The following is a 12,474-nucleotide window of genomic DNA, read 5'->3' on the forward strand; positions in this document are numbered from 1 at the left end:
AAAATCTGTTTTCACCTACCGTAAAAATAGTAAATTTTTTTTTATATCGAATTTTCGTTAAAACTTCTTTTTTCTTTAAAATCACTCATCAAACTTGATGTTATATCATATAATCTATGTCATATAGTGATATTTTTATTTACCATATAGGAAATCAAGAGACTAGGTTAAAAACAAGTAAAAAATTAAGTTTGTTACTTTTCAAAAAATACTAGTTATGTTACTAACGAAAATCACATATTGTCATTCATTGAAACACGTAAGCAAACATATGATGAAAGATTAAGAATATGCATTCAACTAAGATAGCATTTCTAGCTATTTTTTCCTTTTTGATAATGACAAATGTGTTATGTTTTGAAAAGCACACAATATAGCAAATAATAGAACAAACTTGATATTCTTAAAATTTTCAAAAAGACTGCAAGAGTTCCCCCTAAAACTAAGTATATCGGTTTGTAAAATCCTTTTGCATGCGAAAGTTTTGAAAAATAACGTTTTCAAAAATAAAAGATGTTCCCCTTTCAAAGATATTTTATGTTCTCCTTAAAATTTATTTTTTGGAAACATAGCATATATAAGTTTTTGAAAACCATCTTTAATCAAACAAATTTCAAACAAGTTTTAAAACATACTTATTTTTCTCCTTTTGGCAATAGCAAAAAGAAAGGACAATAAGTTCACATACATAGTACTTGCTTCATAAAATATTATCTTAGCATTTTATTAATCTATCATTAGTCAAATAATCATTTAATCATTTGTTATACTACTCGACATATAAGCAAACTATAAGCAATTAAAGCATGATAGGCATTCAACCATAAACAAGGAAATATAACCAAGTTTAAGCATTCAACTTAAAAATATCATAAGGCATAATGAAAAACCTAAGCTTACTAACATTAGTCCATAAACATAAAGATATAAAGTGCAAGAAATAAAGTTCTACATGCTTCACCAACAACAATCATTCATCCACAAGTCTTCATTCTTGAGGTGGTGGCTTGTGAATTCCAAAGTGAGCAAACATTGCATCCAACTGTTGTTGTTGATTTTTAAAGCATCATTCCTTGCTCTTGTAATCCCTTCATTTGCTCTTCATAGTTTTTTGTCATGGTGGTATAGAGAGAAAATTGATGAAGTCTTACTTGTTCAATATTATCCATGCATTCTTGAATTATTAGTGGAGGTGTAGGTGGTGGTTGTGTACTTGAGCTCCCTTCATCATCTTTCTTTCTTTCTTTCTCTAAAAGTGTGAGCTCCAATAGGCCATAAAAATATCTTATAGACTCTTTGTTCATACTCAAAGTCTATGCGACATTTCTTCAAAATTCTCATAATTGCCAAGGGATATACTAGACCTTTGTCACCTCCTTGGCATTGCAACATATGAGATCTCACAAAATAAACCCAATTGACTTCTTTCTTTTAATAAGAGCATAAAAAAGTACATAAGTATTAAAATACAAAGTAGTATGGCTTGTCTTTCCTAGATTTGAGTACCCAAGAAATAAGATAATGAAAAAATCTATATTGAAGCACCATATTAGTGACAGCTGGCCTATTTGATGAACATTTTCTACAGAGATTAGTTAAGTTAGCTCTTGCTAACAATTCATCTTCATTATAATCTTCCTATTTTTTATATTTTGCAAACCCATAAAAATCAAATTCATTAGTAGGCAAGTCTAGCAACTTATCGAATTCATCCAAAGTGAGCTTAATTTCCTTATTTCTAACATTGGCTAGCAAGATATCATCTTTTAATCTTAGTGTAGCATAAAATCATCTAACCAAGTATTCACAAAAGTAGCTCATGTTAAATGCACAAAGTCTAATTGTGGGAGCAATAAGATTTTTTTATCCAATATCAAGGAAAACTTATTCTAAATTTTTAAACTTATAACAATATTGTATACAAATTTCAATTTCATATAATATACCATATATCTTAATCTAACCTTATCTATATAACTAAATCTAAGTAACACTATCACTACCATTTTAAACTATTTCAAAATAGCCTACTTTTAATTGAATACAAAATCAATCGAATAGATAAGAATTTTATGCACTAACCTTTTTATTGATATATCTAGCAACATGAGCAAAGTCATGTAATCAATGAAAATAATCTAGTTTATCCATCACAAGTACTTTTTTATCATTTGCTGCTTGTAGTTCCCTGGATTTTCTCTCTCGACAGAGGAAGGTGAAATGCTAAATCGTGAGAGTCCAACACTTTTGTTTTCTTTTTGCACTAATAAATCTTTACAGGGTACCAACATTATCATTCTAGGTCATGCTAAATCATGATCGACTATTTACCAGTGTTATGAAAATTGGACCGAATTGTCTGGTCAAACCATGCATTAGAACTGGTTTGATTGGGAACCGATGCTTAATTTAGTTCAACTCGAGTAAAATCATCCTGTCTTCTAACTAGTGGCGACTGCAAAATAGTTCAAAAACCGATGAATTGGAGCGAACTAAAAAATGGACGATTCTTGACAAAACAACGAAAAAATATGAAAAGAAGAGGTAAATATGGAATTTTTGTTATGAAAAAAAGAAACGGTGAAAGAAAGAAGCAAATCTGGTAGATTAGGAATTGAATGGAGGAAGGAAGATTTGAAGCAATGGCATAGGAATTACATAGAGCATAAACAGATCCAGACTCAAGAGAGGAAGGATGAAGGACATAGAGGTGAACAATGATAGCACAAGTAGAAGGAGAGGTTGACGATGACAGCACGAGCAGAGGGAGAAGCGGACAAAAGCAGCGTGAGAAGGAGAGGCTGTAAATGACGATGAAGTAAGAAGACAAATATGATCAGAGTGTTGCGAAATGGCTGCGATACCCCGTGTTTTATATAACTACCCATTTATTATTGAGTAATTAGATGCCTTTAATCACAACTCTTTAGCTTTTTTTGAATCAACATGTAAAATTCAATGATCTAAATACATGTATATTGGGTCCATCCAAGTACTAACATTGCTAAAATATAAAATTGTAACGCTGCAAATACTAACAGAAGGTTCTGAAAGCACCTCTTATATTAAGCTTCAATTTTCACTTCTAGTTTAGTACTGGCTAATTTGGATAACACATCAGCTTGTGTGTTCTGTTCCCTAGGTATATGTTTAATACAAAAGGAATAAAAATGTTGTACCTTATCTTGTACATTTTTCAAGTACAGTTGTAGTAACAGATCTTGAACTTAACACTTCATTAACCTAGGAAGTTACATTTTGTGAATCACTAAATACTGTGATATTTGTTGTGCCAACTTCCCAAGCTAACGCTAGTCCTTCAAGTAATGACTCATACTCAACTTGATTATTTGAAATGGAAACTCAAATTTTATAGAAGCTTCAATCACCATGTTTTCTGCTTTAGTTAGGTTGAGACCGACACTTTCATTTTTTGATATTTGAGGCTCCATATACATAAACTTCTCATCCCATTACATCGGTAAGAGGATGAGTCATTTCAGTTAAAATCAACCATCCCTTGAGCCTTAATAGCAGAACATGGTTAATATTAAATATCAAATTGAGATAATTCTATGAGCCTTAATCGGTTGTTTGGTTCGCACAATTATTAAATAACTTTGAAAATACTAACGTAATCGGTGCACCAACTTTAATACAGCAAAAGCTAATTTTTCTAACTTTAAATATTTTAGTTCAGGTTCTTGAAAGACCTTATTAATAAAATAAACAGGTTTTTGATGCTAACTGTCATCTTGCAAAACTAAGGCTGAAGCCGCAGTTTCATCAGTGACTAATAAATATAAGTATAAGGGCTTTCTAGGTTCAGGTTTTGCTAAGACAAGAGGAGGGGATAATAAATTTTTAAAATATTGAAAGGTTGTTTCACATTCCTCTGTCCAGATAAAATCCAAATCTTTCTTTATTAAATTAAAAAATGACCTTGCTTTTTCAGCAGAGGCTTCCAAAGATCTTGATAAAGCAACTAACTAACTTGTAAGTCTTTGTACATCTTTGAGGTTCTAAGGACTCGACGGGTCTAAAATAGCTTGACATTTTTCAGGAGGGTAAACTACCAAAATGGTACCCAAAAAATTTTGGTGCTAACAAAAAAGACCTTGAAAGATTTTAAAATTTAACAAAAACACCCAAATATGAAAACATGACATCAAGTGAACGAAAAATGCTGATCTAGCAATAGGAAAAGCTTTAGTGATGGCAGCAGAGAGCTCCAATGGTGTTTCCCTCCTTTTCTTCCAATCCAAAACTCTTTTCATAACTGTTCATTCATTATCAACCATGAGAGCTTCAATGGCTTCCCTCATTTTCTTCCAATCCAAAATTCTTTTCGTACCTTTGCAAGACGGTCTTAATCCATGAAATCCATGATTGATTACTCCTCCAAGAGAAGGTCTTCTACGAGATCAGTTAACCATCGTTGTTGTGGTTGGTGGAAGTAGCAGTGGCGCCATTGTTGTTGTTCTTGTAGATGTAGCTTTTATGGGTTTTATGGTTGAAGAAGATGAACTAGTGGTGTCTGAGTGAAATGGGAGGAAGGCGATGATGCGATCAATGAACCTCTTAAAAAACTTGCTCCATATTCTGTTATTCATCCATGGTCTGGTGTTGGAGGTGTTTGTTGTCACAATGGTGGTGGTGGTGCCGTTGGTGATGGCGAAGGTGTAAGAGAAAAGGTGGATATGGTGATGATAAAAACCTTTTATGATTGTTTGACAAGGAAGGTAATTTGGAAAAATTAGGGGTTAAGGTTCTCTCTCTCTCAAAACTTCCAATTGCTAGGTCAGCATTTTTCGTTCACTGTGATGCCATGCTATCATGTTTGGATGTTTTTGTCAAATTTTAAAATCTTTCTAAGGTTATTTTCTCCTTTGCATCTTTTAGGATCCTTTTTATCAGTACCAAAATTTTTTGGTACCATTTTGGTAGTTCTCTCTTTTTTAGGATTAGCTTCAATACCTCTTTGGGTTACCATGAAGCCAAAGCATTTTCCTCCCCAAACTCCAATGCACACTTTACCGGATTTAACCACATCTGGTGAAGTTAGAGGCAATTGAAGATTTTCAGCAAGTCGATATCTTCTTTGGTATTTATCAACATATTGTTGATGTACACCTCTATGTTTTTCTCAATCTGTTGCTTGAACACTATGGCCATCAATCTTTAATAAGTGGCCCTTGCATTTTTTAAATCAAAAGGCATTACAGTATAACAATAAATTCCTTCTAGAGTAATAAAAGCAGTTTTATCTTTATTTGGTGGGTGCATTAGTATCTTCATTTGGTGGGTGCATCCAAAAAACTTAAAACCTGATATCTCGATGCAGAATCAATTATATTATCAATGTTAAGTAATGAAAAGCAATCTTTTAGACGGGATTTGTTTAAATCAGTGTAATCAACACATGATAAGTAAGTTAGCTCTCCAATAAACCCAACATCAAATAACCCTTGCACTTGTTTCTTGACCTCAACAATTCGGTCTGGCAACATCTTTTGATGTCGCTGCACAACTGGTTTAAACGTTGGGTCAATAGCAAGTTAATGAGACATAAATACTGGATCTATTCTGGGCATATTAGAAGGTTCCCATGCAAATAAATCTATATTACCTCTAAAGAAATTCTGAAGTTCCAACTTTAGGGGATGAGGTAAGTCTTTATTAATCATGGTGTACTTATTTGCAACATCCCCAGTTTGGAACTTCTCTAGATTTCCATTGGGTTCTGGTTTGGGCCTTTGTTGAACCTGAGAATCCAAGTCTACCAAAAATACATTAGTTGAATCTTTAGCCTTATCCCTCAAGGTCAAACTTGTCTTGTTGCATTTTATCGCAACTATCCGATCTCTTCGGATAGTGGCTACACGACATTCGGATTCATCATTGAAAATTTTGCTGAAATGGAGGTGATGAGCGGATTATTGATGGTATAGAATTTCACTAATGAAATCTCGTTGCAAGTATAGTTTCTAAACCAACAATAATCCTTTCATACAAAAATTTGTTTGTCACAAGTAACAAACCCTTAAAGTTAATAACCGAAGTATTCAAACCTCGGGTTGTTCTCCCTAGGAATTACAATAAAGTGTCTTATTATTGGTCATGAGGTATATTTTGGGTTTTGAGATGAGAGTTAAGAATTGTAAATGGCAAGGAGATTCAAATAACAAAAAGGTCTTGGCAAGGGTTGGTGGTCAAGGATCTCTATCCCTATCACTAACTACAACATGAAAATTGGCAATGATCAATCCCATTAAATCATCCTCTAACTAGTAAAGGAAATTCAAATGAGCTATATCAATCCTAGTCCATAAGTCCTAACTCTCCACTAATCCAATTAGTGAGAAGTAGAGTTAATGACTCCCAATCATCAATTACTTGGACATTAGTAACTCAAGAGTTCCTAAGTTACATTTCCAAGCCAAGGGCACAAAATTCTACTCTAACATCCTTCCAAGCACTTCATCAAACACTTGGAAGGCACAAAAGGTAAGCATAGCAAAATTGATAACAAGAGTAGAATCTAACAACGATATTGCAAAGAATTTAAACAACAACAATCAAAAGAAACACAATTATTATGAATTATCTCAAATTGAATTGAAAAAAAATAGAAGGAACAAGAGTAGATCTATAACAAAGCATAGAAGCAACATAAAGGAAATTACAACAAAAGAATAAAAGAATGATGAATGTAACTACAAAGAATTGAAAGGTAGAAGAAGATGAAAACATGAATTAAAACCTAGATCTAAGATTATTGACCTAAACCTAACCTAATTCTAATCCTAGAGAGAAGTGAGAGCTTCTCTCTCTAAAAACTAACTACTCCTAATCCTCATGTGTGTGAATGAACAAAAGATCAAAAGGTCTCAATTTCCTTCAAGACTTTGTCTTTTTATGCATTTCTGGCGCCAAAGTTGGTTGCAACTGGGCCCCACAACTTCTCAGAATTCGCTGGGCACGCTTTCTATTTAAAAATCACGTGTGGCCACCGACGCGTACACGTACAGTGCGCGTGCGCGTCCCTTGAGTTTTCGTGATCCACGCATGCGTGTACAGTGCGCGTGCGCGTAGATGATGCATCTCAAATCTTTGGCTTTTTCATGTGTTCTCCACTTTTCATACTTTCCTCTTCACTCCTTTGATCCTTTCCTAGCATTTTCAACCTGAAATCACTTAACAAATAAATCAAGGCATCTAGTGGAATCAACGGTGAATTAAAATCATCAAATTAAAGGTCTAAAAGCATGTTTTCACATTTAAGTACTAAATGAGGGTGAATCACAAACTATGCTATTTCATTGAATAAATGTGGGTAAAAGGTGATAAAATTTCCTAAAATCAATACAAGATAAACCCTACAAATAGAGTTTATCAGGAGGCACAAAGGTTATTTATTATTTTCCTTCCAAAGATCATATTGCATGCTGTGGAATCCTTTAAGGCAACAAATTTAGTTTGTACCGCACGTATTTTATTACCTTCTCTCACTATGAAAAAAAGATCAATAGCCCCATTGGACTTGATAAAATTATCTCCTACATCCACTACCTCTAGAAGGTGTGATTTTGGGTGCTAATCCTTTAATCCCAAAGTATCATAAGCATTTCTAAAAAGTAAATTTGAATTTTTTCAAGTATCAACCAAAATTCTTTTAACAATTCCATTTTCCAACTTAGCTGTAATCACCAATGGCTTATCATCATTAGATGTGGCATATTTGAGATCCTGTTCAATGAATTGCACAATTGGGATATTGGTCACATTAAAAACTTCAAAACTTGAACTTTCAGCTTTGACATCTCTTTTAACTATGTTGTTGGATTTTGCCAACCCATTCTTGCCTACAACCACGTTTACCATAACTTGTGCAGTATCATCTTGAATTTCAATGGGCTTGGCATTTCTTGAATTTCTGGCTTCTCAATCTTCATCATTACGCCATCTTAGCGGCCTAACGTGCTAAAATAATTCAAGAATTTTCCATCCTGAATTGCTTGTTCCAAGGCATCCTTCATATCGATACAATCCTCAATCCTGTAAGTTGTTCAAAGATACCCTAGGTCAAATTTACTTTGGCTTGGGAAGTAGTCCTCTCTGTGGTACTTTCTAGTAGATTCAGGCAGTGAAGCCGCCAATGATGTATATGTTTAGAACTTGCCAACTCCAGGTGTCAACACTTTTGGTGTGGACGATTGCCCTGAGTTTCTGGCCTTATTAGGTGATGGAGCTAGGTTCGTTTAGTGAACATCACTTTTGAAACATCCTGGTCTTGCATATATTTCAGAGCATTTTGATGAACCTCCTCCATAGATTTGACATCTTTAGACGTCAAATGTTGTCTGAAATATCCTTCAAGTAAGCCAGTAATTAAACATAAACACACAACTTCGGGAGTTCACGTATTAACTTCCAACAATGCCTTATTGGTGCGATCCAAGTAATCTCGGATGCTTTCTCCAACTCTCTAATTCACACTGAGTAAAAAGATCGGATACTTGGCTTGAGTTCTTCTGTTAGTGAACGTGCGAGGAACTTTGTCTTGATATCAGCTAAGGATGATATGGAGCCAGAAGGTAAGGTATTGAACAACGTCATTGCTGGTCTAGATAATATAACTAGAAAAGCTTTACATCTTATAGCATCCCCAACTCCTCCAAATTAATTCTTTCTTAAAAAATATCTATGTACTCCTGAGGACCCAACTTTTCCTCATACTTCAAGTTTGTTGGTTTATCAAAATGCTTTGGCAAGAAGACTTGAAGGACATGCGAAAAAAATGGAGTTTGTCCGATGATGACATGCTCCCAAGTATCCCTATGCCTTTTAGGACTCGGGCTCCTTTGCAGACTCCACTTCCTTTTAGACTAAGCTAAACGGGAGTCAGTCCTTTCCTTTTTTCTAGCTCACGATGTAGTTCTTCATATTGGAGGACTCTCTTATGTTCCTTTGAGGTGATGGAGAACGACAACGATCATCTTTCTGATGTTGTTTATGGCCTCGATCTGGGGTCCTCTTGTCGCAACTATCTCGCCGATCCCTTGACGTCCTATGTCATGAGCGAGATTGCGTGACATTGACCGTTCTGCCAACTGTCATTTCAGTTCTTGTACTTTATGATGCATTTCCTATCTCAAATGAATATAATCCTCTCCTAATCCAACGAAATGATGACCATCAGTGTTTTAAACTTCTCGTCATTTAGAACCTAGGAGAACTTGATGCTGTTAACCCTCATTGTTGCTTAGGGTAACATCAGTTTTATGTCCATCATCATGTGGTTGTTCTTTGTGAGCGATGTCAGGATTAATGATTGATTGTTGATGACAAGTCATCTTATACTAGTTTTAGTAGCATTTTTTACTTGTTTCTATTAGGTTTTATGCACTTTCTTGCACAATAAGTAAGTGATTGGAGTGGAATTTCATGTTTATCTTGACTCAATTAAACATTATTGATTTTATACAACATCATGAGATTTATGCACAATTTAGTTAATTATTATGAATGATACAAAACCTTATGATTTTGGTGAGACTTTGATGGCATGTTTGATTGATGACAGGTGAAAAAATGAAAGGAAGAAACAAAGATGGAAGAAGTGCAGGAGAACGCTACGTTCATTTTATGAACGCTACGTTCACAAGTGATGCACACGTGTACAAGGCGCTTTCACGCAGGATGACACTTTTGGAGATCCACGCGTACGCATGCATGGTGCGCACGCGTAGAAGGAGGATCAGCGTTCACCAGTAATGAACACTACGTTCACTTTGAATGAGGGCCTGCAATACTTTCAGAATTGGAATTTGAATTTGGTCAGCGACACGCACGCGTCGATGTGATGATAGTGGTGGTTGGCGCAAACGTGCACATGATGCTAGAGCGCAGAAGTGATATTTTACCATCCACTGGCACGCACAAATGACACGCACGCGTGAGGAGCGTTCATGGCGCGAACGTAGCGTTCAGTTAATGAACGCTTCCAAGGGACGCACACGCATGCAGGGTATGCGCAAGCATGGCTGAGACTGAAAATATTATCGACGTGCACGCATGTGTTACGCTCACGCGTCGATGGTGTAAAACCGCAAGGGACGCGCACACATAAAGAACGCGTACGCGTCGATGAATGAACGCTCCACTCACATTCAGAACGCTACGTTATCCTGAAGCTGCAACTAAGTACCAATCCTGACCCACTTCATCAGAGGCCAAAAAGCCCACTTCAAGTACTTGATGACTGAATTGGAAAGTGTATAAATAGAAGAAAATTTGATTTCATTAGGGGCTTTTGCTTTGGATTTTCTTTTTACCTTTTCTTTTAGCTTTTCTTTAGAATTTGAAGATCTGAATTTATTTTCCTTTCTGTTCTTCATCTCCTTCTGTATTTTCTTTTCTGTTTTGGTACTTGAGCAATGATGAACTAAACCCCAATTTCATCAAGGGGAGGAGCTCTATTATAATTCCAATGAATCAATGAAATTCTTCTTCTTCTTAATTCATTTTTGTAGCTATTGGGTATCTTCTGCTTTGATTGATAATTCATTCACTCTGGAAGGGGTTTGAATATGTGAATGTGGGTGTAAGCCTCGGAAGGGGAATCACCTTCATTAGAACTGGAGCTCTATCCTTCACTACTCTCTTGATCAACACCATTCGGGAGGAATTGAGTTCTTGACAGTTAGTGTGGCTTATGGATGAGAGATTTGCACTTAAACTCTTCTCATGACAATTAGATCAAGAAATTAGCAAGATTGATTGTGATTAGAGAGATTAGATTGCCAAGAAATTGGGATCCAATCAATTTCAATCCGCCATAGATCTACTCATATGATTGAGAAAGTAGTTGAGAACCAATTGATTCATGATGGATTATGATATCTCTAATCCCCGATGAATCATTTTCTTTGAATTTCTTCACCTTAGAGTTCTCTGATTTCACTGCAATTTACTTTGTTCAAGTCTGTTTTGATTTACTGCACCCAATTTCCTTTATTATTCATGCAATTTAAGTTTTCTTGCAATTTAGATTCTGCAATTTAAATTCCTTGCCTTTTAAGATTCAGTTATTCACATTTCTTGCAATTTAAGTTTCAGCTCTTTTAATTTCTTGCACTTTAAGTTTCAGTCATTTAAGCTTTCTGCCATTTACTTTTTTTGTTAATTTACATTCTGCACTTTAGTTTTCTTGCAATTCACTTTCTGTTAACTAAATTTCACTCAAATCACCAAAATATTAGTCTAACTAAATTCATCATCATACTAAAGTTGCTTAATCCATCAATCCCTGTGGGATCGACCTCACTTTTGTGAGTTTTACTACTTGATGCGATCCGGTACACTTGTCGGTGAGTTTGTGTGGAATCGATCTTCCCTCATCAATTGTATCTTGTGATTAGCCATGATACCAACTGTGTAGGATCTCCATAGACAGCACCAAAGATTTAATTTTACATTATAAATTTACCACAAAGCACAACTTAATGTCTAGAGATTGAAGTTTATAAAGCAGGAAGATGGAAACTCGTTCTCTACTAACGAAAAAAAATGTTAAAATCCTAATTAAACTCCTTGAAAGCAAACCATATTCATTTTAGACATGTAAAGGCATGATTTATTTTATTCAAATTTTACGAAATATTTTAGAGCATATTATTATTAAAAAATAATATGAAAATTTGTGGTATAAATAAAGAAATAATTTTTGAACAATTGTTTATAAAAAAAATTCATGAGTCAACTAATCAAAATTGAAAAATCTCATTATTCAATTGTCCAAATAATTGCTTTAGATTAGAAAGAATTTCATTCAGATAGATTGCATTTAAATGAAAAAATTATTTATGTAATTGTTTAAGAGAAATAATTTTTTTATTTTAAACTCAACATTTTCATGATTGAGTTACTATTTCATGCATAATAAATTTAATAAGTATTGATTATGACAACTTGAATTTATTTTGATACTTTCGTTAGAATCTCAAAAATTCAGATGCTCAAGCTTACAAGTTACAAGTTGGGAGAACCCATTACAGAAAATCTATGAAACCAAAAAAATCAAAAAATGAAAAAAATATTAATTTGACATTCAAGGAATAAAAACATCGACTCTTGATTCTAGAATTATAATATGCAAATTTTAATTAAAAAAAAAGTCTAACTCCCAAAAGTCATAGGTGGTAGATAACCTACGATTGATAGAAGTTATCATCAGAGTTTAAACTTTATAAGAAAAGTAAGGAAAATAAAAAGTTTTACTTTAAAAGATGAGACGCTTGGGTTGAGATTTGAAATTCTGAAAATCTTTCTCAAAAGAAAGATAGATATACTGAGTTTGGAGATCTATTCTGGAATATTTTTATAAGCCCAATCCAAGGAACCAGGTTCAAGAATATGAGAAGTTCCAATGAACCGGTTTGATGATGAAGTATTCTCTCGGAATCCAAAGAA

Source organism: Arachis duranensis, chromosome 10 (genome assembly GCF_000817695.3).
Source record: "Arachis duranensis cultivar V14167 chromosome 10, aradu.V14167.gnm2.J7QH, whole genome shotgun sequence".
NCBI classification, from domain to species: domain Eukaryota; kingdom Viridiplantae; phylum Streptophyta; class Magnoliopsida; order Fabales; family Fabaceae; genus Arachis; species Arachis duranensis.